The following is a 6,356-nucleotide window of genomic DNA, read 5'->3' on the forward strand; positions in this document are numbered from 1 at the left end:
TAGTTCCTCCTTACTTGGCTGTCCGACTTCTTTAACTTTATCTGGTTAGAATTTTCATCTCTCCCCCAAATTCTGGCGGGAGACCAGCAATGATATTCACCCTCTCATTCCTGCAAGCTTAAAAAAATAGCAGAACAAAGAACAAATTTTTATAAATGATTTTCTTCATTACATAAACAAACATCTTTCATTCGGAATTAGTTCCTCGTTGGACGACTGGTTTTCGCTCTCGCCTACCAAAGGTGGTCCGAAGTTCGATTCTCGGCTCTGCCAACGCGGAGTCAGAGGAATTTATTTCCGGTGATAGAAATTAATTTCTCGATATAATGTGGTTCGTATTCCACAATAAACTGTAGGTCCCGTTGCTAGGTAACCAATGGGTTCCTAGCCACTTAAAAATATCTAATCCTTCGGGCCAGGTTCGGATTGAGCCTTCTTATATTAGAGGAATGGTGTCAACGCTCATAAAGTGAGCCGCCTTGACTGCAAGGTCCGAAGAAATGATTTTTAAAGTTTCGAAAAAAAGAAAATGATCAAAGCGTTGTTTCATTAGTCTCATCAATATTAAGGAGAATGCTTTTGTGTGTAATTATTCTCTTAAGACTTATGCTTTTAATTTTTGTGTAAACTTCAATCTTTCACGATGTCCGTTTTCCTTTTTCATTCGTTCTTTGTCCACTTCGTCTTGAATTCATTTCATCATTATTTTCACCACAGCGGTGGATTGTAAAACCATTAAATTCCGACTTACTTCACAATATTCTCAATGCCTATGAGGAGAGAGAGAGAGAGAGAGAGAGAGAGAGAGAGAGAGAGAGAGAGAGAGAGAGAGAGCGGGCCGTTTATATGAATCTTCAGTCTTCAATACCCTGCGTTTAATCTTCTTTCCTTCGTCCGTTAATTTTGGATATCAACAGAAGAATTAAGGTGGTGAAATTTACGCTGACTCTTGTTAATATAATGATAAAGTTATAGTGCTTGAAGTAGAAAAACATTAGGGTAAAAATAAGGGAATTTATTATGTCCGGAAGATAACATGTACAACTGTGAGTTTGCAGATAGGCTTATGAAGTTCTTTTTAAATAATTTCATTCTAAATCCTGCCATTATTGCATGTTTTCTCTGACTAAAATCCTCATCAATCAACACGTAATATACTGATTTTTCTCTTATTGACACAGAAGAAGAAACTCTCGTCCAATATTGCAGCTTCCGGAAGAAAACAGCGACGTTTTCTTTCCTTTGGCGAAACGAACTTCTGATGCAAAACCTCTGCTGGAATGTGTTATGTCTCTAAATATGCTGCCTTTTCCCTTCCCTTTCCTTTTGCATTATGCAAGTGGCCGATAAAAGACGCTTGCGAAGAGGAAGCGCTCCCGGGATCTGCTGGCTAAGAAGAAGAAGAAAAGGAGGAGGAGGAGGAGGAAGAGAAGGTAGTTTTTTTTTTCTTTATATTCTTATTCTCGAACCCTAATTACTTGTGAATATTTTCTCCGAAAGAATGATAGCAAAGATTAAACTCTTCAGTCTGCTTGATATTTGATTTAATTTAAATTTTCAATCACAGAATGTATGGTTTCGCGCTAAAAAAAAAAATTACTGATATCTGTACCACTAGTCTTGAAAATAATAATAAAAAAAAATTGAGTACGTTTTTTTCTTCAGCTGTTTGCTAGCTATAATTTTATCAAATGAACAGTGACAGTTATTTACCAGAAGGAAAGTTCATGATTTACTGAAATTATTTTTTAATACAAAACTCTTCTTTCCTATGATATCAGGAATCAGAAGTATTTCTTGCGACAAGATAAAAGTACCAAATAGCTGAAAATATTTGTTGTATCAAATTTGGAATTCTTGAAAAATTGTCTGTCGTTTCTAACGTAGAACTTTCGGGTGTCCTTATCTTGTAAAGGTCATTGATCATACAATTGTGTATTCCCAGAAACCTAATATGCAGAGACATACATAACAACATAATGTTGAAATGGTTACTTAATCTATTATGAAAAGTGAGATCTTGGGATCTCGAATTTTTTATTCACTGGATCCAATCTTGACGTTTCTGGCACATTACATCTTTCAACACAAATGTTTGCTCTATTGATGGAACTCCAAAAAAGTTTAGATTTTGTTATGGATATGATCATATAAGATCTACTAGATAATGCAAAATACGTGTGCAGCAGTTGTTTTTAAATTATACAAATGCAAGTGTAATGCAATTCTGGTGGGAACGAATCTGATTCCGTAATTCATATCCGCAAGATCTTAAAACTATATTTTTTGTCCTTATTAAGCTTCTAAAAACAAAAGTTAAAGCTAGTGCAATCTGGTTGTTGAAGTGAATATGGAATTTAGGCCAAAGTCCAAGCACTGGGACCTATGAGGCCATTCAGCGCTGAAATGGAAACTGCCAGTAAAAGGGTTGATAGGTGTAACAGGAGGAAAACCTCGCAATTGAACAATGAAGCAATTGTTAGGAGAAGGTAGAAAGTAAGATGGAAAAAAGAGAATATCTAAGGAAGTACAGTAAAAGGAATGATAGGGGTTGCAGCTAGAGGCCATAGGAACTCTGCAAAGATCCTTAACTTATGCCTACAGTGCACCACATGAGGTGCACTGGCGGCCCTACCCCCTTACGGGTAGTCTGGCTGTTGTGGCTAGATTGATAAAGCAACAGATGGTGTCGGACGGACATATTATGTATTGCTATTCAGACAAGACAAAGTTTTCCTTAATGTTAATCGATTCTAGAACTACGATACCCAAACAATGGAATTTTGGTTCCTTTATAGCTCAAGGTCACCAAAATCAGAGCAAATGAGAAATATAGATATGGGTGCATGAAATACGATGAACTTTATTTTCTTGGTAAGATAAGGAATTTCTAAGGATAATACACCATGTTCACACTACACACACTCAGCCACAGATCAATGTTCTACAATTAATTAATCTTCGAAACCAAAGAAACACAAGCAATGAACTTTGCATATCAAAAGAATTACCCTGCATCTGCAAAGCAATATAAAAAAAACTGTAGATCAATATGTATGCAAGACAGATTAGAACACCCACCACACAGATATGTAATATATATATATATATATATATATATATATAGATAATATATACTATAGATATTTATATATATATATATATTATCTATAGATTATCTAATATAGATATAGAGATATATACATATATATATATATATCGATATATATATATATATAGATATATAAATAGATAGATCATATCTATATAGATATAGATAGATATATATATATAGTATATATATATATATATATATATATATATATATATATATATAGATATATATATATCTATATAGATATATATATAGAGGATATATATAGATAGATATATAGATATAGATATATAGAATAGATATATATATATATATCGATATATATATATATATAGATATATATAATATATATATATATATATATATATATATATATATATATATATATATATATATATATATATCTATATAGATATAGATATATATATATATCATATATATATATATATATATATACTATATATATATATATGATATATAGATATATATATATCTCTTTACACCAATAGGGTCTTCAGTCCACTTAAAGTCAAAAATATGTGTATCACAACAAATCACCTCGTCCTTTACAACATTAACAGGGTCCAAGTAATCAATGCACTAACCGCCAGATACATAAACACAACACCAGTGCTAGATTATCGTAGAACCTTTTCATCAAGGACTATAACTCCGTTACAACATGAACACAGGCCTTCTCAAAATTGAAGTTAATAACCAAATCACGCCATTTATACTTCTATTCGTCTTGTTATATATTGATACACCAATTCTCTTTACAAAGTCACTTTAAAGGATATTAGGCAAATTTCAAAACCAGTACTTGACAAATTACCTGTCTTCACGAGAGATGCAATTTTCATGCTTTAATCAGTAAGAAAAATAAGGTCCCTTCGTAGAAGGGGCGGCTCTTACAGTATCCGACATGAGACGGTATTAGATTTAATAAAACAAACTTAACAAAAAAACAAAAATAAATATAAAAATAAAATACTTTTTAAGGATATATCCATGAGGCAGTTTTACACAAGTGATTACTTTCAGCATTTTTCGATGACTAACTACCGACAAAGGCACTTTCAATGTGTTAATAATCATATAATTAATAGAGGCATTAATAGCACAAAAAAACTTGCTCCTCATCATAATACACTTAATGATTCTTGAGCAACACTCTCGTTCGCAAGCCCTTTATGTGTGAATTAAAAAGATACGGAACTTGTGGAAACTGTTACAATTAGTGTCTTTCACAAATTGTGTGAATAACTCGTGACGTCTCATCTCATAATAGTAAAGAATCATGAAGAAGGTGTTAATTTAAGCTAAGTGTTAGTGTAATCCCTTTTTAAGGCCCCATAAAAAGACTTACATTTGCCATAGCATATAAATTTTTGAGCTGTGACAGATCTTGGAGAGTTTTGCACCAACAAAAGCAACGGAGTTTGCTGGTTCCTTCCCCCCTATGCTGTCAATTTCATCCTCACTTCATTCATCTTTCTTGTTTCCATCGATCATTTGATTTTGTTGTGTCTCCTGTTGTTCATGGCTACTCTGATAAATAGTCAAGGTACTTCAGTTATTCTGTAATCTTACTTGAATTGATAGTATTGTTCAAGTATATCATCACACTTAATTGCTGTTAACTAATAACCGGATCAAAAATCTCATAACTAAGGAGCTTCTAAAAAACAAACCTTACACATCTTTTGACGCTGATTTATCATATAAATACTGTCTTACTCTAATGGGGAACATTATAAAAAAATCCGTGATTTTCTCAAAAAGGGTCACATCATATAAAACACAGGGTTTCTTAAAAAAAAAGTGAGATATATCAAATAAAAGCCATTTTTTTTCTTAAAAAGGGAGTCAGTCACCACATAAAAACCACGATCCATGATAAGAGAAACAACGTTTAAAACCACGGTTACTTAAAAGGGAAGCATCATATAAAGATCATGGTTATTTAATAGAAAAATCATATAAAAACCATAGTTCTTTGAAAAGAGAAACATCATCTAAAAACCATGATCCCTTAGAAAGAGAAACAACGTTTAAAACCATGGTTTCTTAAGAAAGAAAGCAATGTCTAAAAAGTATGGTTCATTAAAAAGAGAAATATCCCCTAAAAACCATAGTTTCTTAAAAATGTTTGGAATCCATATTTATTTTTCTTTTTAAGGGAAACGCCATCTAAAAAAATAAAGGGTTCTTAAAAATGGAAACATCTAGAAACTATGGTTCCTTAAGCAGAGGAACAAACTTTAAAAGTCGTGGATTATTAAACTGGGAAACATCATCTAAAAACCATGGTGACTTAAAAAGAGAAATGAAGTTTAGAAACCATAGTTCCTTAAACAGAAAAAAATCATCTAAAAACCACGGATCCTTAAAAAAAAAAAAAAAAAAAAAATTATAAACTACGTTTTCATTATGGAAGTATCATCTAAAAACCATGATATTTTTTAAAAGAGAAACATCATCTAAAAACCATGGTTCTTTAACAAGAGAGACGACATTAAAAAATTAGGGTTTCTTAAAAATGGAAACATCATGTAGAAACCATGGTTCCTAAAAAGGAGAAACAAAATTTAAAACCCATGGTGTCTTAAATAGTGAAACATCATCTAAAAACCATGGTTTCTTAAAAAGAGAAACAATATATCTAAAAAACCACGGTTCCTTCAAAATGGAAGGACAAATTATCTAAACGCGATGGTTTCTTTAAAGTACGAAGTATCATATAAAATCCGTATCTTTAAGATAAGAAACATCGTATATCAACCATATTCTGTGAGAATTACTAAGGCTCAAAAATATAATACTCCGAGTATTTTAAAGGTTTTGAAACCTTTTAACATGATTACAAAAGACCTGATTATGGAAAACAATATTGTAATGTAGTAGGCATATGAAAAACAGATACTTGTATACCCAAATGTATATGTACCGTGAAGACTGTAGCTTTACTGACATACAAGCGTTACTTCACATATACACTCCTTTTGGTACTGCCTTAACGAACGCAAGTTCTAAGGTCGTATGTTGAAAGCAAATGTGTTTGTGAGACACCGCCTTTGGAAGTAGTATAGCTTAGACGTTACTGGGCAAATGGCCATTATTTTGAAAGTCTAGTTTTGGTTCAGAACTGAAAGAAAATGAGTGTGTGCGCATGTGGAGGGCACGCTGTCTATGGAATCTGTGCCTTATTCGTTTTCGACTCCTGGCCAATATTTTGCAG

The sequence above is a fragment of the Macrobrachium nipponense genome, chromosome 38 (assembly GCF_015104395.2).
Source record: "Macrobrachium nipponense isolate FS-2020 chromosome 38, ASM1510439v2, whole genome shotgun sequence".
Classification (NCBI taxonomy): domain Eukaryota; kingdom Metazoa; phylum Arthropoda; class Malacostraca; order Decapoda; family Palaemonidae; genus Macrobrachium; species Macrobrachium nipponense.